The 26,452-nt window shown below is 42.9% G+C and overlaps 18 non-coding genes across 18 annotated transcripts; all 18 read left to right on the top strand.

Annotated features, from left to right (window-relative positions):
- The first annotated feature begins 216 nt into the window (after positions 1-216).
- Positions 217-287, top strand: trnag-gcc (transfer RNA glycine (anticodon GCC)). Its single transcript has one exon. It is a non-coding gene; the product is annotated as a tRNA-Gly (tRNA).
- A 5,415-nt stretch (positions 288-5,702) lies between these two features.
- On the top strand, positions 5,703-5,775 carry trnam-cau (transfer RNA methionine (anticodon CAU)). Its single transcript has one exon. It is a non-coding gene; the product is annotated as a tRNA-Met (tRNA).
- A 4,631-nt stretch (positions 5,776-10,406) lies between these two features.
- Positions 10,407-10,479, top strand: trnam-cau (transfer RNA methionine (anticodon CAU)). Its single transcript has one exon. It is a non-coding gene; the product is annotated as a tRNA-Met (tRNA).
- Positions 10,480-10,909: 430 nt separating this feature from the next.
- Positions 10,910-10,980, top strand: trnag-gcc (transfer RNA glycine (anticodon GCC)). The gene has a single exon. It is a non-coding gene; the product is annotated as a tRNA-Gly (tRNA).
- An 808-nt stretch (positions 10,981-11,788) lies between these two features.
- Positions 11,789-11,861, top strand: trnam-cau (transfer RNA methionine (anticodon CAU)). Its single transcript has one exon. It is a non-coding gene; the product is annotated as a tRNA-Met (tRNA).
- A 545-nt stretch (positions 11,862-12,406) lies between these two features.
- trnag-gcc (transfer RNA glycine (anticodon GCC)) lies at positions 12,407-12,477 on the top strand. The gene has a single exon. It is a non-coding gene; the product is annotated as a tRNA-Gly (tRNA).
- An 808-nt stretch (positions 12,478-13,285) lies between these two features.
- Positions 13,286-13,358, top strand: trnam-cau (transfer RNA methionine (anticodon CAU)). Its single transcript has one exon. It is a non-coding gene; the product is annotated as a tRNA-Met (tRNA).
- Positions 13,359-13,788: 430 nt separating this feature from the next.
- Positions 13,789-13,859, top strand: trnag-gcc (transfer RNA glycine (anticodon GCC)). The gene has a single exon. It is a non-coding gene; the product is annotated as a tRNA-Gly (tRNA).
- An 808-nt stretch (positions 13,860-14,667) lies between these two features.
- On the top strand, positions 14,668-14,740 carry trnam-cau (transfer RNA methionine (anticodon CAU)). The gene has a single exon. It is a non-coding gene; the product is annotated as a tRNA-Met (tRNA).
- A 4,659-nt stretch (positions 14,741-19,399) lies between these two features.
- trnam-cau (transfer RNA methionine (anticodon CAU)) lies at positions 19,400-19,472 on the top strand. The gene has a single exon. It is a non-coding gene; the product is annotated as a tRNA-Met (tRNA).
- A 430-nt stretch (positions 19,473-19,902) lies between these two features.
- On the top strand, positions 19,903-19,973 carry trnag-gcc (transfer RNA glycine (anticodon GCC)). Its single transcript has one exon. It is a non-coding gene; the product is annotated as a tRNA-Gly (tRNA).
- An 808-nt stretch (positions 19,974-20,781) lies between these two features.
- trnam-cau (transfer RNA methionine (anticodon CAU)) lies at positions 20,782-20,854 on the top strand. The gene has a single exon. It is a non-coding gene; the product is annotated as a tRNA-Met (tRNA).
- A 430-nt stretch (positions 20,855-21,284) lies between these two features.
- trnag-gcc (transfer RNA glycine (anticodon GCC)) lies at positions 21,285-21,355 on the top strand. Its single transcript has one exon. It is a non-coding gene; the product is annotated as a tRNA-Gly (tRNA).
- Positions 21,356-22,163: 808 nt separating this feature from the next.
- On the top strand, positions 22,164-22,236 carry trnam-cau (transfer RNA methionine (anticodon CAU)). The gene has a single exon. It is a non-coding gene; the product is annotated as a tRNA-Met (tRNA).
- Positions 22,237-22,666: 430 nt separating this feature from the next.
- trnag-gcc (transfer RNA glycine (anticodon GCC)) lies at positions 22,667-22,737 on the top strand. The gene has a single exon. It is a non-coding gene; the product is annotated as a tRNA-Gly (tRNA).
- Positions 22,738-23,647: 910 nt separating this feature from the next.
- trnag-gcc (transfer RNA glycine (anticodon GCC)) lies at positions 23,648-23,718 on the top strand. The gene has a single exon. It is a non-coding gene; the product is annotated as a tRNA-Gly (tRNA).
- A 910-nt stretch (positions 23,719-24,628) lies between these two features.
- trnag-gcc (transfer RNA glycine (anticodon GCC)) lies at positions 24,629-24,699 on the top strand. Its single transcript has one exon. It is a non-coding gene; the product is annotated as a tRNA-Gly (tRNA).
- Positions 24,700-25,609: 910 nt separating this feature from the next.
- On the top strand, positions 25,610-25,680 carry trnag-gcc (transfer RNA glycine (anticodon GCC)). Its single transcript has one exon. It is a non-coding gene; the product is annotated as a tRNA-Gly (tRNA).
- The last annotated feature ends 772 nt before the right edge of the window (positions 25,681-26,452 follow it).

The raw sequence follows: 26,452 nt of genomic DNA, 5'->3' as shown, positions 1-26,452 counted from the left end.
ACTTGGCCAGTCACACCGAGAAGCGGTTGTGAATATATCTGTTGAACATAACAGGAATGGTCGGGCACCCCTCTCTCAATCGGATGTCAGAAAAGTGTAAAGGTAGGGGGTCTTTGAAGTGGTTTACACATCAGATAAACTGCCCTGGCAGGGCATGCTGGTCCCTTAAGTGGGAGTTCTCGAAAAAAAAAAAGTCGAAAAACAACATCAAAGCAAGCATTGGTGGTTCAGTGGTAGAATTCTCGCCTGCCACGCGGGAGGCCCGGGTTCGATTCCCGGCTAATGCATCATACTACCTTTAGCCAATGAGTTGCACCACCCGTGGTGGGTATAGTGATCGGTATGTGTATACCATCCTTCTAGTCGAAAGTGCATTGGTATTGGGGCTGTCATTTGCAGTAGAGGCCACATGGGCTGCTAGCCCCACCCTGTCCCAGGTGTGAGCCTTTGGGCCGCCAAGTGGATTAACATTATTGATTTGTAAGGCTCACAGTTAACTGGCTCGAAATGACTTTACAAACACTGAGCGTTATCTCTTTATGACTCTTGTTCTGGAACATTTGGACCATTTGGACACAGTACTGGACAGCAATGTTCTAGAATACACACATGTATGTTGAATTGTGAGACATTGGATTGAATGCATGGTTATGTGACAGACAAGTAGTGTTTTGCATTTCTGTACCACCCAGGAGTCTGTTTACAGGGTTTGGGAATGAAGTAGAAACTTTTAGAATCAAGAGTGTTTTTCAAGTCTAAATGACTTTTGCACTTGGCCAGTCGTTTGCATTAGAGGCCAGCTGAGCTGCTAGCCACACCCTGCTCCAGGTGTGAGGTTCTTGGCCATCAAGCAGATTAAGGTATTTGCATTCCAATGCTCACTGTGGACTGGTTCATAATTACTTTAAAAGTGTGGATAGGTCTTCTCCTGATGATTCTTCTTCTAGATGATTCAAAGTTTCTACAGCAACATTGGTCCTGTCCGTACGGCATGTAACATTTGGACCGAACTATTTTGACTGACAAATGGTATTTTGTAGTTCCGTCACTTTTAAATATAGATTTTCTTTGGCACACATTTTGTTCATAAAATAGGCCTCGTTGGCGCAGTAGGCAGCGTATTGGTCAATGACATCAGAGAGCACATGTTTGTACGTGTCCAGACATTCTCTTTATAGTCTTTCACTTGGTTGTTCACATGAAAAGTAACAGAAATAGTTATGTCAGGCTTGAGAGAGAAATATTAACCCTGCTCCTCTCTTACCTCTACACACTTGGCCAGTCACACCGAGAAGCGGTTGTGAATATATCTGTTGAACATAACAGGAATGGTCGGGCACCCCTCTCTCAATCGGATGTCAGAAAAGTGTAAAGGTAGGGGGTCTTTGAAGTGGTTTACACATCAGATAAACTGCCCTGGCAGGGCATGCTGGTCCCTTAAGTGGGAGTTCTCGAAAAAAAAAAAGTCGAAAAACAACATCAAAGCAAGCATTGGTGGTTCAGTGGTAGAATTCTCGCCTGCCACGCGGGGGCCAGTCGAGAATACTGGACCAGTCCAGCAAGCCAATAGGATCGAAGCATTCTCTCTGGGTCCGTTCATTTATTTATTTATTTCCGATTCCCCAAAAGACGGGGTTCGCATCCCGATCGCGGTGTTATTGAACGTGATATTTCTGAGTAAAAAGCATTGAAAATACGTGGAGATTAACAATTAATTCTTATGACTCATGACTACTATGACCACTATATTGTTTTTATTTAAGCAGGACAAAAAGGCAGTGTGCAGTATTTCAAAGAAAGTTCCAGTTTTATTTATGAACATGTGAAATAATGCATATATGACAAATGAAATAATTGGACTGTAAGTAAAGTTTTAGAAATAATATAGATAATTTAAGACAACAATTAGATATGACAATGACACAGTACATACATAGGGAGGGGGAGTATATAGTGATAGATACAGTGCTAGTTAATATGACAAGTAGAAAACTGGTGTTTCTGGTCATGCAATAATGTTAAAGTAAGTAAAAAATATAAGTAAAAGAAAAAACTATACAGCTATATTCAGCTCAACAGAAGTCTAAAGAACCTATGATCTATAGACATATAACCATGCAGGACAATTAACATAATAACCCAATAACATATGAACCTTTTCATGTTTACAATCTATTTACTTTCATACAGAAGACTAGACGGAAGCATTGACTTATTTACATCCAAACGATTGTTAACAACAGAGCACTAAGTACATCTGTACAACAAAACAGTCCAAACTATGCACAAAAGATCAAGTTTCTACATACTGGCATATATACCTTTCACACATTCATACATTCAGACATTTGTAAAATAAATAAATAAATTAAAAAAAAAAGAACACAACAAACAAACCAAACTAGTTTCTGGTGTGTACATTTTCATGCATTCACACATAAAGAAAAGAAAAAAAGAAAAGAAAAACAATATATGTACACTTTGTTTTACAACTATTAATTTGTAGTCTATTTACATATACACAGACAAAGAACCTGTACGTCTAGAGACATATACACAAGTCAAATAAGAAACATTAAGAACAATAATTAAATAAACAATAATGAAATAAAATCAAATAAAATGGGTACAAACAATGGGTATACAGGGAAATCATTTCTTCCTTTCTTCCACAGTTCTTTGTCTCTCAGCCTCATAGAAAGGAGACTGCTGAAACTCGGGCCAGCTCATCTCCTTGGCCATGCCCTTATCTCTGTACAAAGAGTACACCTTTGATGGGCAATAAATGTATTTCCCTGCCACTCCAGGGAAGCCCGTGTGAATGTGAGGGCTGTTTGGTCCCTGTTTCAGTTCCAAGCGGCAGAATCTGCAGAGGCGGACTGTTGGTTGTGGGTGTGGTTGTGGGTCTGGTTGTGGGTCTTGTCTCTTCCTCCTTCCAGGTGCTCTTGGCCCTGTCGCCAAAGCCAACCAGCTGGTCGTCCTCTGATGTGGCTGTCACCACACCCTCTCCCCTGGCCTCGTAGGCGAGGAGAGACTGGATCTCTGCAAAACTCAGAGCATAATTCACAAAGGACAGTAGACTATCCTTGCTATGCCCCTCGGGCCTGAAACGACCTGCAGCCTCCTCCTTACGCATATCCTTGACAAGGTAACATGTAGAGCCAACATCATTCTCCAAAAGCCACCTGAAAGCCTTCCCTTTATACTTGCCAAACTGCAGGATGTAGTCTCCTAGCACCTCCGTCCTGTCTGAGGCATCACCCCCTCTCTGACGAACCGCAGCCAGGGCATTCTGCCGCACGAGGTCCTCTCTCAGGGCAGACCTGTCCTGACGAGTGGGGTCATCCTTGATCCGTCTGGCTTCTGCAGAGGGTTCCTGTAAGAGAAATCCACCTGGTCCCTTGCGGAACACAACACTGAGCTTACCTGGGAAGAACACCACCCTCTGCATCTTGACCTACCATAAAGTAAAAACATAAGTTTGGGTTATCTTCTATGAACTTCAGTCAAATAGTTCAGAGGGTAAAGACAATAGTTTCTCACACCTCTGAGTCTGGGAGGAAGTACAGTGTGTGCGTGTGTGTGTGGGGGGGCTTGCAGTGAAATAGTTCATAGGGTCAAGACAATAGTTTATCACACCTCTCTGATCCTTATCTACTCACAGAGTGTGTGTGTGTGGGTGTGTGTGTGGGCGCGAAAACAACAGGGGGGTGGGACGGTCTTTGCAGCAGGAGTTGGAGAGCAGTTATGTGTGTGTGAGAGAGAGGGGGGGTAGGAGAAGTGAATGCCTAGATCAAAGTCTTATTACACTTGATTAATACAGTAGGCAGACCTCTACTGCTTGTCTGAAAGTCTACTCTGGCACTACTAGTTCTGCCAAATGAATTTGAACATATTAATATCACATTTGTATTTTAAAAAAAGAGATGGTATCAATCCCTTAGTAGTACAGCTGTTTTAGTTGATGCAATATGTAGCCTAACTAGTCAGACATCTTAGGAGTAACAGATCCATGGTGTAAAGATGAGTTAACATCACGACATCAAAACCAGATACACAAAAATATGAAATACAATCATGTTATCACGTAATTTCAACACACGTTTGTAGCGTCAGTCTCTTAGCAAGTGAGCAATGCTGAGGTAGGCTATAGTTAACTTATCAACAAAAGATTGATATAAACGGACTGACAAGACTATTTAACGCCACGTCATGAAAACTATGCATATAGCTATATAAAACGATCATGTCCATTCATACTTTGACGTGTTATTTCACCACAAATCTTCTGCGTTACCCTGCGAGTGGTGCTAAGCAACTGCTGACACGACATTACTGTCAATACCGCGCTGACGAATATATAATATTAAGCAACAACCTAAAAGCCACACACAATCTCAACAAATAGCATGATGTTCATTCATTATTTAGTCCATAATTACCCCAAACTTAATTCCGGGCAGTTCTATCGCATCAACCAAGCGAATAAGCAGCAGCAGCGAACTAATGTTATCAGAAAGCAGGCTAACTTTTATGAAAATAAAACAACGTGTCTTACCTTTGACGAATGAAAATGACTTGAATGTTTGAATGATGCACAGCCCCTGTAAGAACACGTAATGACATCAACAATAGACAGTGAATATGCACGCTTTTATGACCGTCTGCCGTTAGAGGTTTGCCTGAAGGAAAAAAAAAAAATATCGGAGGACCGAGAGTCTATAGAAAAAGTCGGAACAGCGCCACAGCCGGAAGAGTGGCCAAAAGAATATTACATCCACACTGTGGTTCAGCACTATCATTGAAATGCATGTTAAAAAGCGTTTAGGTCGGTTTAGCTAAACTTTTCTCGAGGGCCGCGCGGGAGGCCCGGGTTCGATTCCCGGCTAATGCATCATACTACCTTTAGCCAATGAGTTGCACCACCCGTGGTGGGTATAGTGATCGGTATGTGTATACCATCCTTCTAGTCGAAAGTGCATTGGTATTGGGGCTGTCATTTGCAGTAGAGGCCACATGGGCTGCTAGCCCCACCCTGTCCCAGGTGTGAGCCTTTGGGCCGCCAAGTGGATTAACATTATTGATTTGTAAGGCTCACAGTTAACTGGCTCGAAATGACTTTACAAACACTGAGCGTTATCTCTTTATGACTCTTGTTCTGGAACATTTGGACCATTTGGACACAGTACTGGACAGCAATGTTCTAGAATACACACATGTATGTTGAATTGTGAGACATTGGATTGAATGCATGGTTATGTGACAGACAAGTAGTGTTTTGCATTTCTGTACCACCCAGGAGTCTGTTTACAGGGTTTGGGAATGAAGTAGAAACTTTTAGAATCAAGAGTGTTTTTCAAGTCTAAATGACTTTTGCACTTGGCCAGTCGTTTGCATTAGAGGCCAGCTGAGCTGCTAGCCACACCCTGCTCCAGGTGTGAGGTTCTTGGCCATCAAGCAGATTAAGGTATTTGCATTCCAATGCTCACTGTGGACTGGTTCATAATTACTTTAAAAGTGTGGATAGGTCTTCTCCTGATGATTCTTCTTCTAGATGATTCAAAGTTTCTACAGCAACATTGGTCCTGTCCGTACGGCATGTAACATTTGGACCGAACTATTTTGACTGACAAATGGTATTTTGTAGTTCCGTCACTTTTAAATATAGATTTTTTTTGGCACACATTTTGTTCATAAAATAGGCCTCGTTGGCGCAGTAGGCAGCGCGTCAGTCTCATAATCTGAAGGTCGTGAGTTCAACCCTCACACGGGGCATCTGTCTTATTACATGAGGGTATGAGCAACCTTCCAACTACAGGCTCTGCATTCCATAGAGTATTGGTCAATGACATCAGAGAGCACATGTTTGTACGTGTCCAGACATTCTCTTTATAGTCTTTCACTTGGTTGTTCACATGAAAAGTAACAGAAATAGTTATGTCAGGCTTGAGAGAGAAATATTAACCCTGCTCCTCTCTTACCTCTACACACTTGGCCAGTCACACCGAGAAGCGGTTGTGAATATATCTGTTGAACATAACAGGAATGGTCGGGCACCCCTCTCTCAATCGGATGTCAGAAAAGTGTAAAGGTAGGGGGTCTTTGAAGTGGTTTACACATCAGATAAACTGCCCTGGCAGGGCATGCTGGTCCCTTAAGTGGGAGTTCTCGAAAAAAAAAAAGTCGAAAAACAACATCAAAGCAAGCATTGGTGGTTCAGTGGTAGAATTCTCGCCTGCCACGCGGGGGCCAGTCGAGAATACTGGACCAGTCCAGCAAGCCAATAGGATCGAAGCATTCTCTCTGGGTCCGTTCATTTATTTATTTATTTCCGATTCCCCAAAAGACGGGGTTCGCATCCCGATCGCGGTGTTATTGAACGTGATATTTCTGAGTAAAAAGCATTGAAAATACGTGGAGATTAACAATTAATTCTTATGACTCATGACTACTATGACTACTATATTGTTTTTATTTAAGCAGGACAAAAAGGCAGTGTGCAGTATTTCAAAGAAAGTTCCAGTTTTATTTATGAACATGTGAAATAATGCATATATGACAAATGAAATAATTGGACTGTAAGTAAAGTTTTAGAAATAATATAGATAATTTAAGACAACAATTAGATATGACAATGACACAGTACATACATAGGGAGGGGGAGTATATAGTGATAGATACAGTGCTAGTTAATATGACAAGTAGAAAACTGGTGTTTCTGGTCATGCAATAATGTTAAAGTAAGTAAAAAATATAAGTAAAAGAAAAAACTATACAGCTATATTCAGCTCAACAGAAGTCTAAAGAACCTATGATCTATAGACATATAACCATGCAGGACAATTAACATAATAACCCAATAACATATGAACCTTTTCATGTTTACAATCTATTTACTTTCATACAGAAGACTAGACGGAAGCATTGACTTATTTACATCCAAACGATTGTTAACAACAGAGCACTACATCTGTACAACAAAACAGTCCAAACTATGCACAAAAGATCAAGTTTCTACATACTGGCATATATACCTTTCACACATTCATACATTCAGACATTTGTAAAATAAATAAATAAAATTAAAAAAAAAGAACACAACAAACAAACCAAACTAGTTTCTGGTGTGTACATTTTCATGCATTCACACATAAATAAAAGAAAAAAAGAAAAGAAAAACAATATATGTACACTTTGTTTTACAACTATTAATTTGTAGTCTATTTACATATACACAGACAAAGAACCTGTACGTCTAGAGACATATACACAAGTCAAATAAGAAACATTAAGAACAATAATTAAATAAACAATAATGAAATAAAATCAAATAAAATGGGTACAAACAATGGGTATACAGGGAAATCTTTTCTTCCTTTCTTCCACAGTTCTTTGTCTCTCAGCCTCATAGAAAGGAGACTGCTGAAACTCGGGCCAGCTCATCTCCTTGGCCATGCCCTTATCTCTGTACAAAGAGTACACCTTTGATGGGCATAAATGTATTTCCCTGCCACTCCAGGGAAGCCCGTGTGAATGTGAGGGCTGTTTGGTCCCTGTTTCAGTTCCAAGCGGCAGAATCTGCAGAGGCGGACTGTTGGTTGTGGGTGTGGTTGTGGGCCTGGTTGTGGGTCTTGTCTCTTCCTCCTTCCAGGTGCTCTTGGCCCTGTCGCCAAAGCCAACCAGCTGGTCGTCCTCTGATGTGGCTGTCACCACACCCTCTCCCCTGGCCTCGTAGGCGAGGAGAGACTGGATCTCTGCAAAACTCAGAGCATAATTCACAAAGGACAGTAGACTATCCTTGCTATGCCCCTCGGGCCTGAAACGACCTGCAGCCTCCTCCTTACGCATATCCTTGACAAGGTAACATGTAGAGCCAACATCATTCTCCAAAAGCCACCTGAAAGCCTTCCCTTTATACTTGCCAAACTGCAGGATGTAGTCTCCTAGCACCTCCGTCCTGTCTGAGGCATCACCCCCTCTCTGACGAACCGCAGCCAGGGCATTCTGCCGCACGAGGTCCTCTCTCAGGGCAGACCTGTCCTGACGAGTGGGGTCATCCTTGATCCGTCTGGCTTCTGCAGAGGGTTCCTGTAAGAGAAATCCACCTGGTCCCTTGCGGAACACAACACTGAGTTTACCTGGGAAGAACACCACCCTCTGCATCTTGACCTACCATAAAGTAAAAACATAAGTTTGGGTTATCTTCTATGAACTTCAGTCAAATAGTTCAGAGGGTAAAGACAATAGTTTCTCACACCTCTGAGTCTGGGAGGAAGTACAGTGTGTGCGTGTGTGTGTGTGGGGGCTTGCAGTGAAATAGTTCATAGGGTCAAGACAATAGTTTATCACACCTCTCTGATCCTTATCTACTCACAGTGTGTGTGTGTGGGCGCGAAAACAACAGGGGGGTGGGACGGTCTTTGCAGCAGGAGTTGGAGAGCAGTTATGTGTGTGTGAGAGAGGGGGGGGGGGGGGGTAGGAGAAGTGAATGCCTAGATCAAAGTCTTATTACACTTGATTAATACGGTAGGCAGACCTCTACTGCTTGTCTGAAAGTCTACTCTGGCACTACTAGTTCTGCCAAATGAATTTGAACATATTAATATCACATTTGTATTTTAAAAAAAGAGATGGTATCAATCCCTCAGTAGTACAGCTGTTTTAGTTGATGCAATATGTAGCCTAACTAGTCAGACATCTTAGGAGTAACAGATCCATGGTGTAAAGATGAGTTAACATCACGACATCAAAACCAGATACACAAAAATATGAAATACAATCATGTTATCACGTAATTTCAACACACGTTTGTAGCGTCAGTCTCTTAGCAAGTGAGCAATGCTGAGGTAGGCTATAGTTAACTTATCAACAAAAGATTGATATAAACGGACTGACAAGACTATTTAACGCCACGTCATGAAAACTATGCAAATAACTATATAAAACGATCATGTCCATTCATACTTTGACGTGTTATTTCACCACAAATCTTCTGCGTTACCCTGCGAGTGGTGCTAGGCAACTGCTGACACGACATTACTGTCAATACCGCGCTGACGAATATATAATATTAAGCAACAACCTAAAAACCACACACAATCTCAACAAATAGCATGATGTTCATTCATTATTTAGTCCATAATTACCCCAAACTTAATTCCGGGCAGTTCTATCGCATCAACCAAGCGAATAAGCAGCAGCAGCGAACTAATGTTATCAGAAAGCAGGCTAACTTTTATGAAAATAAAACAACGTGTCTTACCTTTGACGAATGAAAATGACTTGAATGTTTGAATGATGCACAGCCCCTGTAAGAACACGTAATGACATCAACAATAGACAGTGAATATGCACGCTTTTATGACCGTCTGCCGTTAGAGGTTTGCCTGAAGGAAAAAAAAAAAATATCGGAGGACCGAGAGTCTATAGAAAAAGTCGGAACAGCGCCACAGCCGGAAGAGTGGCCAAAAGAATATTACATCCACACTGTGGTTCAGCACTATCATTGAAATGCATGTTAAAAAGCGTTTAGGTCGGTTTAGCTAAACTTTTCTCGAGGGCCGCGCGGGAGGCCCGGGTTCGATTCCCGGCTAATGCATCATACTACCTTTAGCCAATGAGTTGCACCACCCGTGGTGGGTATAGTGATCGGTATGTGTATACCATCCTTCTAGTCGAAAGTGCATTGGTATTGGGGCTGTCATTTGCAGTAGAGGCCACATGGGCTGCTAGCCCCACCCTGTCCCAGGTGTGAGCCTTTGGGCCGCCAAGTGGATTAACATTATTGATTTGTAAGGCTCACAGTTAACTGGCTCGAAATGACTTTACAAACACTGAGCGTTATCTCTTTATGACTCTTGTTCTGGAACATTTGGACCATTTGGACACAGTACTGGACAGCAATGTTCTAGAATACACACATGTATGTTGAATTGTGAGACATTGGATTGAATGCATGGTTATGTGACAGACAAGTAGTGTTTTGCATTTCTGTACCACCCAGGAGTCTGTTTACAGGGTTTGGGAATGAAGTAGAAACTTTTAGAATCAAGAGTGTTTTTCAAGTCTAAATGACTTTTGCACTTGGCCAGTCGTTTGCATTAGAGGCCAGCTGAGCTGCTAGCCACACCCTGCTCCAGGTGTGAGGTTCTTGGCCATCAAGCAGATTAAGGTATTTGCATTCCAATGCTCACTGTGGACTGGTTCATAATTACTTTAAAAGTGTGGATAGGTCTTCTCCTGATGATTCTTCTTCTAGATGATTCAAAGTTTCTACAGCAACATTGGTCCTGTCCGTACGGCATGTAACATTTGGACCGAACTATTTTGACTGACAAATGGTATTTTGTAGTTCCGTCACTTTTAAATATAGATTTTCTTTGGCACACATTTTGTTCATAAAATAGGCCTCGTTGGCGCAGTAGGCAGCGCGTCAGTCTCATAATCTGAAGGTCGTGAGTTCAACCCTCACACGGGGCATCTGTCTTATTACATGAGGGTATGAGCAACCTTCCAACTACAGGCTCTGCATTCCATAGAGTATTGGTCAATGACATCAGAGAGCACATGTTTGTACGTGTCCAGACATTCTCTTTATAGTCTTTCACTTGGTTGTTCACATGAAAAGTAACAGAAATAGTTATGTCAGGCTTGAGAGAGAAATATTAACCCTGCTCCTCTCTTACCTCTACACACTTGGCCAGTCACACCGAGAAGCGGTTGTGAATATATCTGTTGAACATAACAGGAATGGTCGGGCACCCCTCTCTCAATCGGATGTCAGAAAAGTGTAAAGGTAGGGGGTCTTTGAAGTGGTTTACACATCAGATAAACTGCCCTGGCAGGGCATGCTGGTCCCTTAAGTGGGAGTTCTCGAAAAAAAAAAAGTCGAAAAACAACATCAAAGCAAGCATTGGTGGTTCAGTGGTAGAATTCTCGCCTGCCACGCGGGAGGCCCGGGTTCGATTCCCGGCTAATGCATCATACTACCTTTAGCCAATGAGTTGCACCACCCGTGGTGGGTATAGTGATCGGTATGTGTATACCATCCTTCTAGTCGAAAGTGCATTGGTATTGGGGCTGTCATTTGCAGTAGAGGCCACATGGGCTGCTAGCCCCACCCTGTCCCAGGTGTGAGCCTTTGGGCCGCCAAGTGGATTAACATTATTGATTTGTAAGGCTCACAGTTAACTGGCTCGAAATGACTTTACAAACACTGAGCGTTATCTCTTTATGACTCTTGTTCTGGAACATTTGGACCATTTGGACACAGTACTGGACAGCAATGTTCTAGAATACACACATGTATGTTGAATTGTGAGACATTGGATTGAATGCATGGTTATGTGACAGACAAGTAGTGTTTTGCATTTCTGTACCACCCAGGAGTCTGTTTACAGGGTTTGGGAATGAAGTAGAAACTTTTAGAATCAAGAGTGTTTTTCAAGTCTAAATGACTTTTGCACTTGGCCAGTCGTTTGCATTAGAGGCCAGCTGAGCTGCTAGCCACACCCTGCTCCAGGTGTGAGGTTCTTGGCCATCAAGCAGATTAAGGTATTTGCATTCCAATGCTCACTGTGGACTGGTTCATAATTACTTTAAAAGTGTGGATAGGTCTTCTCCTGATGATTCTTCTTCTAGATGATTCAAAGTTTCTACAGCAACATTGGTCCTGTCCGTACGGCATGTAACATTTGGACCGAACTATTTTGACTGACAAATGGTATTTTGTAGTTCCGTCACTTTTAAATATAGATTTTCTTTGGCACACATTTTGTTCATAAAATAGGCCTCGTTGGCGCAGTAGGCAGCGCGTCAGTCTCATAATCTGAAGGTCGTGAGTTCAACCCTCACACGGGGCATCTGTCTTATTACATGAGGGTATGAGCAACCTTCCAACTACAGGCTCTGCATTCCATAGAGTATTGGTCAATGACATCAGAGAGCACATGTTTGTACGTGTCCAGACATTCTCTTTATAGTCTTTCACTTGGTTGTTCACATGAAAAGTAACAGAAATAGTTATGTCAGGCTTGAGAGAGAAATATTAACCCTGCTCCTCTCTTACCTCTACACACTTGGCCAGTCACACCGAGAAGCGGTTGTGAATATATCTGTTGAACATAACAGGAATGGTCGGGCACCCCTCTCTCAATCGGATGTCAGAAAAGTGTAAAGGTAGGGGGTCTTTGAAGTGGTTTACACATCAGATAAACTGCCCTGGCAGGGCATGCTGGTCCCTTAAGTGGGAGTTCTCGAAAAAATGTCAGTCGGATGTCAGAAAAGTGTAAAGGTAGGGGGTCTTTGAAGTGGTTTACACATCAGATAAACTGCCCTGGCAGGGCATGCTGGTCCCTTAAGTGGGAGTTCTCGAAAAAAAAAAAGTCGAAAAACAACATCAAAGCAAGCATTGGTGGTTCAGTGGTAGAATTCTCGCCTGCCACGCGGGAGGCCCGGGTTCGATTCCCGGCTAATGCATCATACTACCTTTAGCCAATGAGTTGCACCACCCGTGGTGGGTATAGTGATCGGTATGTGTATACCATCCTTCTAGTCGAAAGTGCATTGGTATTGGGGCTGTCATTTGCAGTAGAGGCCACATGGGCTGCTAGCCCCACCCTGTCCCAGGTGTGAGCCTTTGGGCCGCCAAGTGGATTAACATTATTGATTTGTAAGGCTCACAGTTAACTGGCTCGAAATGACTTTACAAACACTGAGCGTTATCTCTTTATGACTCTTGTTCTGGAACATTTGGACCATTTGGACACAGTACTGGACAGCAATGTTCTAGAATACACACATGTATGTTGAATTGTGAGACATTGGATTGAATGCATGGTTATGTGACAGACAAGTAGTGTTTTGCATTTCTGTACCACCCAGGAGTCTGTTTACAGGGTTTGGGAATGAAGTAGAAACTTTTAGAATCAAGAGTGTTTTTCAAGTCTAAATGACTTTTGCACTTGGCCAGTCGTTTGCATTAGAGGCCAGCTGAGCTGCTAGCCACACCCTGCTCCAGGTGTGAGGTTCTTGGCCATCAAGCAGATTAAGGTATTTGCATTCCAATGCTCACTGTGGACTGGTTCATAATTACTTTAAAAGTGTGGATAGGTCTTCTCCTGATGATTCTTCTTCTAGATGATTCAAAGTTTCTACAGCAACATTGGTCCTGTCCGTACGGCATGTAACATTTGGACCGAACTATTTTGACTGACAAATGGTATTTTGTAGTTCCGTCACTTTTAAATATAGATTTTTTTTGGCACACATTTTGTTCATAAAATAGGCCTCGTTGGCGCAGTAGGCAGCGCGTCAGTCTCATAATCTGAAGGTCGTGAGTTCAACCCTCACACGGGGCATCTGTCTTATTACATGAGGGTATGAGCAACCTTCCAACTACAGGCTCTGCATTCCATAGAGTATTGGTCAATGACATCAGAGAGCACATGTTTGTACGTGTCCAGACATTCTCTTTATAGTCTTTCACTTGGTTGTTCACATGAAAAGTAACAGAAATAGTTATGTCAGGCTTGAGAGAGAAATATTAACCCTGCTCCTCTCTTACCTCTACACACTTGGCCAGTCACACCGAGAAGCGGTTGTGAATATATCTGTTGAACATAACAGGAATGGTCGGGCACCCCTCTCTCAATCGGATGTCAGAAAAGTGTAAAGGTAGGGGGTCTTTGAAGTGGTTTACACATCAGATAAACTGCCCTGGCAGGGCATGCTGGTCCCTTAAGTGGGAGTTCTCGAAAAAAAAAAAGTCGAAAAACAACATCAAAGCAAGCATTGGTGGTTCAGTGGTAGAATTCTCGCCTGCCACGCGGGAGGCCCGGGTTCGATTCCCGGCTAATGCATCATACTACCTTTAGCCAATGAGTTGCACCACCCGTGGTGGGTATAGTGATCGGTATGTGTATACCATCCTTCTAGTCGAAAGTGCATTGGTATTGGGGCTGTCATTTGCAGTAGAGGCCACATGGGCTGCTAGCCCCACCCTGTCCCAGGTGTGAGCCTTTGGGCCGCCAAGTGGATTAACATTATTGATTTGTAAGGCTCACAGTTAACTGGCTCGAAATGACTTTACAAACACTGAGCGTTATCTCTTTATGACTCTTGTTCTGGAACATTTGGACCATTTGGACACAGTACTGGACAGCAATGTTCTAGAATACACACATGTATGTTGAATTGTGAGACATTGGATTGAATGCATGGTTATGTGACAGACAAGTAGTGTTTTGCATTTCTGTACCACCCAGGAGTCTGTTTACAGGGTTTGGGAATGAAGTAGAAACTTTTAGAATCAAGAGTGTTTTTCAAGTCTAAATGACTTTTGCACTTGGCCAGTCGTTTGCATTAGAGGCCAGCTGAGCTGCTAGCCACACCCTGCTCCAGGTGTGAGGTTCTTGGCCATCAAGCAGATTAAGGTATTTGCATTCCAATGCTCACTGTGGACTGGTTCATAATTACTTTAAAAGTGTGGATAGGTCTTCTCCTGATGATTCTTCTTCTAGATGATTCAAAGTTTCTACAGCAACATTGGTCCTGTCCGTACGGCATGTAACATTTGGACCGAACTATTTTGACTGACAAATGGTATTTTGTAGTTCCGTCACTTTTAAATATAGATTTTCTTTGGCACACATTTTGTTCATAAAATAGGCCTCGTTGGCGCAGTAGGCAGCGCGTCAGTCTCATAATCTGAAGGTCGTGAGTTCAACCCTCACACGGGGCATCTGTCTTATTACATGAGGGTATGAGCAACCTTCCAACTACAGGCTCTGCATTCCATAGAGTATTGGTCAATGACATCAGAGAGCACATGTTTGTACGTGTCCAGACATTCTCTTTATAGTCTTTCACTTGGTTGTTCACATGAAAAGTAACAGAAATAGTTATGTCAGGCTTGAGAGAGAAATATTAACCCTGCTCCTCTCTTACCTCTACACACTTGGCCAGTCACACCGAGAAGCGGTTGTGAATATATCTGTTGAACATAACAGGAATGGTCGGGCACCCCTCTCTCAATCGGATGTCAGAAAAGTGTAAAGGTAGGGGGTCTTTGAAGTGGTTTACACATCAGATAAACTGCCCTGGCAGGGCATGCTGGTCCCTTAAGTGGGAGTTCTCGAAAAAAAAAAAGTCGAAAAACAACATCAAAGCAAGCATTGGTGGTTCAGTGGTAGAATTCTCGCCTGCCACGCGGGGGCCAGTCGAGAATACTGGACCAGTCCAGCAAGCCAATAGGATCGAAGCATTCTCTCTGGGTCCGTTCATTTATTTATTTATTTCCGATTCCCCAAAAGACGGGGTTCGCATCCCGATCGCGCTGTTATTGAATGTGATATTTCTGAGCAAAAAGCATTGAAAATACGTGGAGATTAACAATTAATTCTTATGACTCATGACTACTATGACCACTATATTGTTTTTATTTAAGCAGGACAAAAAGGCAGTGTGCAATATTTCAAAGAAAGTTCCAGTTTTATTTATGAACATGTGAAATAATGTATATATGACAAATGAAATAATTGGGCTGTAAGTAAAGTTTTAGAAATAATATAGATAATTTAAGACAACAATTAGATATGACAATGACACAGTACATACATAGGGAGGGGGAGTATACAGTGATAGATACAGTGCTGGTTAATATGACAAGTAGAAAATTGGTGTTTCTGGTCATGCAATAATGTTAAAGTAAGTAAAAAAATTAAGTAAAAGAAAAAAAAAAGAAAGAAAAAACTATACAGCTATATTCAGCTCAACAGAAGTCTAAAGAACCTATGATCTATAGACATATAACCATGCGGAACAATTAACATAATAACCCAATAACATATGAACCTTTTCATGTTTACAATCTATTTACTTTCATACAGAAGACTAGACGGAAGCATTGACTTATTTACATCCAAACGATTGTTAACAACAGAGCACTAAGTACATCTGTACAACAAAACAGTCCAAACTATGCACAAAAGATCAAGTTTCTACATACTGGCATATATACCTTTCACACATTCATACATTCAGACATTTGTAAAATAAATAAAGAAATAAAAAAAAAAGAACACAACAAACAAACCAAACTAGTTTCTGGTGTGTACATTTTCATGCATTCACACATAAAGAAAAGAAAAAAAGAAAAGGAAAAAACAATATATGTACACTTTGTTTTACAACTATTAATTTGTAGTCTATTTACATATACACAGACAAAGAACCTGTACGTCTAGAGACATATACACAAGTCAAATAAGAAACATTAAGAACAATAATTAAATAAACAATAATGAAATAAAATCAAATAAAATGGGTACAAACAATGGGTATACAGGGAAATCATTTCTTCCTTTCTTCCACAGTTCTTTGTCTCTCAGCCTCATAGAAAGGAGACTGCTGAAACTCGGGCCAGCTCATCTCCTTGGCCATGCCCTTATCTCTGTACAAAGAGTACACCTTTGATGGGCAATAAATGTATTTCCCTGCCACTCCAGGGAAGCCCGTGTGAATGTGAGGGCTGTTTGGTCCCTGTTTCAGTTCCAAGCGGCAGAATCTGCAGAGGCGGACTGTTGGTTGTGGGTGTGGTTGTGGGTCTGGTTGTGGGTCTTGTCTCTTCCTCCTTCCAGGTGCTCTTGGCCCTGTCGCCAAAGCCAACCAGCTGGTCGTCCTCTGATGTGGCTGTCACCACACCCTCTCCCCTGGCCTCGTAGGCGAGGAGAGACTGGATCTCTGCAAAACTCAGAGCATAATTCACAAAGGACAGTAGACTATCCTTGCTATGCCCCTCGGGCCTGAAACGACCTGCAGCCTCCTCCTTACGCATATCCTTGACAAGGTAACATGTAGAGCCAACATCATTCTCCAAAAGCCACCTGAAAGCCTTCCCTTTATACTTGCCAAACTGCAGGATGTAGTCTCCTAGCACCTCCGTCCTGTCTGAGGCATCACCCCCTCTCTGACGAACCGCAGCCAGGGCATTCTGCCGCACGAGGTCCTCTCTCAGGGCAGACCTGTCCTGACGAGTGGGGTCATCCTTGATCCGTCTGGCTTCTGCAGAGGGTTCCTGTTAGAGAAATCCACCTGGTCCCTTGCGGAACACAACACTGAGCTTACCTGGGAAGAACACCGCCCTCTGCATCTTGACCTACCATAAAGTAAAAACATAAGTTTGGGTTATCTTCTATGAACTTCAGTCAAATAGTTCAGAGGGTAAAGGCAATAGTTTCTCACACCTCTGAGTCTGGGAGGAAGTACAGTGTGTGCGTGTGTGTGTGGGGGGGCTTGCAGTGAAATAGTTCATAGGGTCAAGACAATAGTTTATCACACCTCTCTGATCCTTATCTACTCACAGTGTGTGTGTGTGTGGGCGCGAAAACAACAGGGGGGTGGGACGGTCTTTGCAGCAGGAGTTGGAGAGCAGTTATGTGTGTGTGAGAGAGGGGGGGGGGGGGGGGGGTGTAGGAGAAGTGAATGCCTAGATCAAAGTCTTATTACACTTGATTAATACAGTAGGCAGACCTCTACTGCTTGTCTGAAAGTCTACTCTGGCACTACTAGTCCTGCCAAATGAATTTGAACATATTAATATCACATTTGTATTTTAAAAAAAGAGATGGTATCAATCCCTTAGTAGTACAGCTGTTTTAGTTGATGCAATATGTAGCCTAACTAGTCAGACATCTTAGGAGTAACAGATCCATGGTGTAAAGATGAGTTAACATCACGACATCAAAACCAGATACACAAAAATATGAAATACAATCATGTTATCACGTAATTTCAACACACGTTTGTAGCGTCAGTCTCTTAGCAAGTGAGCAATGCTGAGGTAGGCTATAGTTAACTTATCAACAAAAGATTGATATAAACGGACTGACAAGACTATTTAACGTCACGTCATGAAAACTATGCATATAGCTATATAAAACGATCATGTCCATTCATACTTTGACGTGTTATTTCACCACAAATCTTCTGCGTTACCCTGCGAGTGGTGCTAAGCAACTGCTGACATGACATTACTGTCAATACCGCGCTGACGAATATATAATATTAAGCAACAACCTAAAAACCACACACAATCTCAACAAATAGCATGATGTTCATTCATTATTTAGTCCATAATTACCCCAAACTTAATTCCGGGCAGTTCTATCGCATCAACCAAGCGAATAAGCAGCAGCAGCGAACTAATGTTATCAGAAAGCAGGCTAACTTTTATGAAAATAAAACAACGTGTCTTACCTTTGACGAATGAAAATGACTTGAATGTTTGAATGATGCACAGCCCCTGTAAGAACACGTAATGACATCAACAATAGACAGTGAATATGCACGCTTTTATGACCGTCTGCCGTTAGAGGTTTGCCTGAAGGAAAAAAAAAAAATATCGGAGGACCGAGAGTCTATAGAAAAAGTCGGAACAGCGCCACAGCCGGAAGAGTGGCCAAAAGAATATTACATCCACACTGTGGTTCAGCACTATCATTGAAATGCATGTTAAAAAGCGTTTAGGTCGGTTTAGCTAAACTTTTCTCGAGGGCCGCGCGGGAGGCCCGGGTTCGATTCCCGGCTAATGCATCATACTACCTTTAGCCAATGAGTTGCACCACCCGTGGTGGGTATAGTGATCGGTATGTGTATACCATCCTTCTAGTCGAAAGTGCATTGGTATTGGGGCTGTCATTTGCAGTAGAGGCCACATGGGCTGCTAGCCCCACCCTGTCCCAGGTGTGAGCCTTTGGGCCGCCAAGTGGATTAACATTATTGATTTGTAAGGCTCACAGTTAACTGGCTCGAAATGACTTTACAAACACTGAGCGTTATCTCTTTATGACTCTTGTTCTGGAACATTTGGACCATTTGGACACAGTACTGGACAGCAATGTTCTAGAATACACACATGTATGTTGAATTGTGAGACATTGGATTGAATGCATGGTTATGTGACAGACAAGTAGTGTTTTGCATTTCTGTACCACCCAGGAGTCTGTTTACAGGGTTTGGGAATGAAGTAGAAACTTTTAGAATCAAGAGTGTTTTTCAAGTCTAAATGACTTTTGCACTTGGCCAGTCGTTTGCATTAGAGGCCAGCTGAGCTGCTAGCCACACCCTGCTCCAGGTGTGAGGTTCTTGGCCATCAAGCAGATTAAGGTATTTGCATTCCAATGCTCACTGTGGACTGGTTCATAATTACTTTAAAAGTGTGGATAGGTCTTCTCCTGATGATTCTTCTTCTAGATGATTCAAAGTTTCTACAGCAACATTGGTCCTGTCCGTACGGCATGTAACATTTGGACCGAACTATTTTGACTGACAAATGGTATTTTGTAGTTCCGTCACTTTTAAATATAGATTTTCTTTGGCACACATTTTGTTCATAAAATAGGCCTCGTTGGCGCAGTAGGCAGCGCGTCAGTCTCATAATCTGAAGGTCGTGAGTTCAACCCTCACACGGGGCATCTGTCTTATTACATGAGGGTATGAGCAACCTTCCAACTACAGGCTCTGCATTCCATAGAGTATTGGTCAATGACATCAGAGAGCACATGTTTGTACGTGTCCAGACATTCTCTTTATAGTCTTTCACTTGGTTGTTCACATGAAAAGTAACAGAAATAGTTATGTCAGGCTTGAGAGAGAAATATTAACCCTGCTCCTCTCTTACCTCTACACACTTGGCCAGTCACACCGAGAAGCGGTTGTGAATATATCTGTTGAACATAACAGGAATGGTCGGGCACCCCTCTCTCAATCGGATGTCAGAAAAGTGTAAAGGTAGGGGGTCTTTGAAGTGGTTTACACATCAGATAAACTGCCCTGGCAGGGCATGCTGGTCCCTTAAGTGGGAGTTCTCGAAAAAAAAAAAGTCGAAAAACAACATCAAAGCAAGCATTGGTGGTTCAGTGGTAGAATTCTCGCCTGCCACGCGGGAGGCCCGGGTTCGATTCCCGGCTAATGCATCATACTACCTTTAGCCAATGAGTTGCACCACCCGTGGTGGGTATAGTGATCGGTATGTGTATACCATCCTTCTAGTCGAAAGTGCATTGGTATTGGGGCTGTCATTTGCAGTAGAGGCCACATGGGCTGCTAGCCCCACCCTGTCCCAGGTGTGAGCCTTTGGGCCGCCAAGTGGATTAACATTATTGATTTGTAAGGCTCACAGTTAACTGGCTCGAAATGACTTTACAAACACTGAGCGTTATCTCTTTATGACTCTTGTTCTGGAACATTTGGACCATTTGGACACAGTACTGGACAGCAATGTTCTAGAATACACACATGTATGTTGAATTGTGAGACATTGGATTGAATGCATGGTTATGTGACAGACAAGTAGTGTTTTGCATTTCTGTACCACCCAGGAGTCTGTTTACAGGGTTTGGGAATGAAGTAGAAACTTTTAGAATCAAGAGTGTTTTTCAAGTCTAAATGACTTTTGCACTTGGCCAGTCGTTTGCATTAGAGGCCAGCTGAGCTGCTAGCCACACCCTGCTCCAGGTGTGAGGTTCTTGGCCATCAAGCAGATTAAGGTATTTGCATTCCAATGCTCACTGTGGACTGGTTCATAATTACTTTAAAAGTGTGGATAGGTCTTCTCCTGATGATTCTTCTTCTAGATGATTCAAAGTTTCTACAGCAACATTGGTCCTGTCCGTACGGCATGTAACATTTGGACCGAACTATTTTGACTGACAAATGGTATTTTGTAGTTCCGTCACTTTTAAATATAGATTTTCTTTGGCACACATTTTGTTCATAAAATAGGCCTCGTTGGCGCAGTAGGCAGCGCGTCAGTCTCATAATCTGAAGGTCGTGAGTTCAACCCTCACACGGGGCATCTGTCTTATTACATGAGGGTATGAGCAACCTTCCAACTACAGGCTCTGCATTCCATAGAGTATTGGTCAATGACATCAGAGAGCACATGTTTGTACGTGTCCAGACATTCTCTTTATAGTCTTTCACTTGGTTGTTCACATGAAAAGTAACAGAAATAGTTATGTCAGGCTTGAGAGAGAAATATTAACCCTGCTCCTCTCTTACCTCTACACACTTGGCCAGTCACACCGAGAAGCGGTTGTGAATATATCTGTTGAACATAACAGGAATGGTCGGGCACCCCTCTCTCAATCGGATGTCAGAAAAGTGTAAAGGTAGGGGGTCTTTGAAGTGGTTTACACATCAGATAAACTGCCCTGGCAGGGCATGCTGGTCCCTTAAGTGGGAGTTCTCGAAAAAAAAAAAGTCGAAAAACAACATCAAAGCAAGCATTGGTGGTTCAGTGGTAGAATTCTCGCCTGCCACGCGGGAGGCCCGGGTTCGATTCCCGGCTAATGCATCATACTACCTTTAGCCAATGAGTTGCACCACCCGTGGTGGGTATAGTGATCGGTATGTGTATACCATCCTTCTAGTCGAAAGTGCATTGGTATTGGGGCTGTCATTTGCAGTAGAGGCCACATGGGCTGCTAGCCCCACCCTGTCCCAGGTGTGAGCCTTTGGGCCGCCAAGTGGATTAACATTATTGATTTGTAAGGCTCACAGTTAACTGGCTCGAAATGACTTTACAAACACTGAGCGTTATCTCTTTATGACTCTTGTTCTGGAACATTTGGACCATTTGGACACAGTACTGGACAGCAATGTTCTAGAATACACACATGTATGTTGAATTGTGAGACATTGGATTGAATGCATGGTTATGTGACAGACAAGTAGTGTTTTGCATTTCTGTACCACCCAGGAGTCTGTTTACAGGGTTTGGGAATGAAGTAGAAACTTTTAGAATCAAGAGTGTTTTTCAAGTCTAAATGACTTTTGCACTTGGCCAGTCGTTTGCATTAGAGGCCAGCTGAGCTGCTAGCCACACCCTGCTCCAGGTGTGAGGTTCTTGGCCATCAAGCAGATTAAGGTATTTGCATTCCAATGCTCACTGTGGACTGGTTCATAATTACTTTAAAAGTGTGGATAGGTCTTCTCCTGATGATTCTTCTTCTAGATGATTCAAAGTTTCTACAGCAACATTGGTCCTGTCCGTACGGCATGTAACATTTGGACCGAACTATTTTGACTGACAAATGGTATTTTGTAGTTCCGTCACTTTTAAATATAGATTTTCTTTGGCACACATTTTGTTCATAAAATAGGCCTCGTTGGCGCAGTAGGCAGCGCGTCAGTCTCATAATCTGAAGGTCGTGAGTTCAACCCTCACACGGGGCATCTGTCTTATTACATGAGGGTATGAGCAACCTTCCAACTACAGGCTCTGCATTCCATAGAGTATTGGTCAATGACATCAGAGAGCACATGTTTGTACGTGTCCAGACATTCTCTTTATAGTCTTTCACTTGGTTGTTCACATGAAAAGTAACAGAAATAGTTATGTCAGGCTTGAGAGAGAAATATTAACCCTGCTCCTCTCTTACCTCTACACACTTGGCCAGTCACACCGAGAAGCGGTTGTGAATATATCTGTTGAACATAACAGGAATGGTCGGGCACCCCTCTCTCAATCGGATGTCAGAAAAGTGTAAAGGTAGGGGGTCTTTGAAGTGGTTTACACATCAGATAAACTGCCCTGGCAGGGCATGCTGGTCCCTTAAGTGGGAGTTCTCGAAAAAAAAAAAGTCGAAAAACAACATCAAAGCAAGCATTGGTGGTTCAGTGGTAGAATTCTCGCCTGCCACGCGGGAGGCCCGGGTTCGATTCCCGGCTAATGCATCATACTACCTTTAGCCAATGAGTTGCACCACCCGTGGTGCGTATAGTGATCGGTATGTGTATACCATCCTTCTAGTCGAAAGTGCATTGGTATTGGGGCTGTCATTTGCAGTAGAGGCCACATGGGCTGCTAGCCCCACCCTGTCCCAGGTGTGAGCCTTTGGGCCGCCAAGTGGATTAACATTATTGATTTGTAAGGCTCACAGTTAACTGGCTCGAAATGACTTTACAAACACTGAGCGTTATCTCTTTATGACTCTTGTTCTGGAACATTTGGACCATTTGGACACAGTACTGGACAGCAATGTTCTAGAATACACACATGTATGTTGAATTGTGAGACATTGGATTGAATGCATGGTTATGTGACAGACAAGTAGTGTTTTGCATTTCTGTACCACCCAGGAGTCTGTTTACAGGGTTTGGGAATGAAGTAGAAACTTTTAGAATCAAGAGTGTTTTTCAAGTCTAAATGACTTTTGCACTTGGCCAGTCGTTTGCATTAGAGGCCAGCTGAGCTGCTAGCCACACCCTGCTCCAGTATTGGTCAATGACATCAGAGAGCACATGTTTGTACGTGTCCAGACATTCTCTTTATAGTCTTTCACTTGGTTGTTCACATGAAAAGTAACAGAAATAGTTATGTCAGGCTTGAGAGAGAAATATTAACCCTGCTCCTCTCTTACCTCTACACACTTGGCCAGTCACACCGAGAAGCGGTTGTGAATATATCTGTTGAACATAACAGGAATGGTCGGGCACCCCTCTCTCAATCGGATGTCAGAAAAGTGTAAAGGTAGGGGGTCTTTGAAGTGGTTTACACATCAGATAAACTGCCCTGGCAGGGCATGCTGGTCCCTTAAGTGGGAGTTCTCGAAAAAAAAAAAGTCGAAAAACAACATCAAAGCAAGCATTGGTGGTTCAGTGGTAGAATTCTCGCCTGCCACGCGGGAGGCCCGGGTTCGATTCCCGGCTAATGCATCATACTACCTTTAGCCAATGAGTTGCACCACCCGTGGTGGGTATAGTGATCGGTATGTGTATACCATCCTTCTAGTCGAAAGTGCATTGGTATTGGGGCTGTCATTTGCAGTAGAGGCCACATGGGCTGCTAGCCCCACCCTGTCCCAGGTGTGAGCCTTTGGGCCGCCAAGTGGATTAACATTATTGATTTGTAAGGCTCACAGTTAACTGGCTCGAAATGACTTTACAAACACTGAGCGTTATCTCTTTATGACTCTTGTTCTGGAACATTTGGACCATTTGGACACAGTACTGGACAGCAATGTTCTAGAATACACACATGTATGTTGAATTGTGAGACATTGGATTGAATGCATGGTTATGTGACAGACAAGTAGTGTTTTGCATTTCTGTACCACCCAGGAGTCTGTTTACAGGGTTTGGGAATGAAGTAGAAACTTTTAGAATCAAGAGTGTTTTTCAAGTCTAAATGACTTTTGCACTTGGCCAGTCGTTTGCATTAGAGGCCAGCTGAGCTGCTAGCCACACCCTGCTCCAGTATTGGTCAATGACATCAGAGAGCACATGTTTGTACGTGTCCAGACATTCTCTTTATAGTCTTTCACTTGGTTGTTCACATGAAAAGTAACAGAAATAGTTATGTCAGGCTTGAGAGAGAAATATTAACCCTGCTCCTCTCTTACCTCTACACACTTGGCCAGTCACACCGAGAAGCGGTTGTGAATATATCTGTTGAACATAACAGGAATGGTCGGGCACCCCTCTCTCAATCGGATGTCAGAAAAGTGTAAAGGTAGGGGGTCTTTGAAGTGGTTTACACATCAGATAAACTGCCCTGGCAGGGCATGCTGGTCCCTTAAGTGGGAGTTCTCGAGAAAAAAAAAGTCGAAAAACAACATCAAAGCAAGCATTGGTGGTTCAGTGGTAGAATTCTCGCCTGCCACGCGGGAGGCCCGGGTTCGATTCCCGGCTAATGCATCATACTACCTTTAGCCAATGAGTTGCACCACCCGTGGTGGGTATAGTGATCGGTATGTGTATACCATCCTTCTAGTCGAAAGTGCATTGGTATTGGGGCTGTCATTTGCAGTAGAGGCCACATGGGCTGCTAGCCCCACCCTGTCCCAGGTGTGAGCCTTTGGGCCGCCAAGTGGATTAACATTATTGATTTGTAAGGCTCACAGTTAACTGGCTCGAAATGACTTTACAAACACTGAGCGTTATCTCTTTATGACTCTTGTTCTGGAACATTTGGACCATTTGGACACAGTACTGGACAGCAATGTTCTAGAATACACACATGTATGTTGAATTGTGAGACATTGGATTGAATGCATGGTTATGTGACAGACAAGTAGTGTTTTGCATTTCTGTACCACCCAGGAGTCTGTTTACAGGGTTTGGGAATGAAGTAGAAACTTTTAGAATCAAGAGTGTTTTTCAAGTCTAAATGACTTTTGCACTTGGCCAGTCGTTTGCATTAGAGGCCAGCTGAGCTGCTAGCCACACCCTGCTCCAGTATTGGTCAATGACATCAGAGAGCACATGTTTGTACGTGTCCAGACATTCTCTTTATAGTCTTTCACTTGGTTGTTCACATGAAAAGTAACAGAAATAGTTATGTCAGGCTTGAGAGAGAAATATTAACCCTGCTCCTCTCTTACCTCTACACACTTGGCCAGTCACACCGAGAAGCGGTTGTGAATATATCTGTTGAACATAACAGGAATGGTCGGGCACCCCTCTCTCAATCGGATGTCAGAAAAGTGTAAAGGTAGGGGGTCTTTGAAGTGGTTTACACATCAGATAAACTGCCCTGGCAGGGCATGCTGGTCCCTTAAGTGGGAGTTCTCGAAAAAAAAAAAGTCGAAAAACAACATCAAAGCAAGCATTGGTGGTTCAGTGGTAGAATTCTCGCCTGCCACGCGGGAGGCCCGGGTTCGATTCCCGGCTAATGCATCATACTACCTTTAGCCAATGAGTTGCACCACCCGTGGTGGGTATAGTGATCGGTATGTGTATACCATCCTTCTAGTCGAAAGTGCATTGGTATTGGGGCTGTCATTTGCAGTAGAGGCCACATGGGCTGCTAGCCCCACCCTGTCCCAGGTGTGAGCCTTTGGGCCGCCAAGTGGATTAACATTATTGATTTGTAAGGCTCACAGTTAACTGGCTCGAAATGACTTTACAAACACTGAGCGTTATCTCTTTATGACTCTTGTTCTGGAACATTTGGACCATTTGGACACAGTACTGGACAGCAATGTTCTAGAATACACACATGTATGTTGAATTGTGAGACATTGGATTGAATGCATGGTTATGTGACAGACAAGTAGTGTTTTGCATTTCTGTACCACCCAGGAGTCTGTTTACAGGGTTTGGGAATGAAGTAGAAACTTTTAGAATCAAGAGTGTTTTTCAAGTCTAAATGACTTTTGCACTTGGCCAGTCGTTTGCATTAGAGGCCAGCTGAGCTGCTAGCCACACCCTGCTCCAGGTGTGAGGTTCTTGGCCATCAAGCAGATTAAGGTATTTGCATTCCAATGCTCACTGTGGACTGGTTCATAATTACTTTAAAAGTGTGGATAGGTCTTCTCCTGATGATTCTTCTTCTAGATGATTCAAAGTTTCTACAGCAACATTGGTCCTGTCCGTACGGCATGTAACATTTGGACCGAACTATTTTGACTGACAAATGGTATTTTGTAGTTCCGTCACTTTTAAATAT

This window comes from Paralichthys olivaceus, chromosome 2 (assembly GCF_024713975.1).
Source record: "Paralichthys olivaceus isolate ysfri-2021 chromosome 2, ASM2471397v2, whole genome shotgun sequence".
In the NCBI taxonomy this organism is placed as follows: Eukaryota; Metazoa; Chordata; class Actinopteri; order Pleuronectiformes; family Paralichthyidae; genus Paralichthys; species Paralichthys olivaceus.
This window is presented reverse-complemented; position numbering and strand designations above follow the sequence as displayed.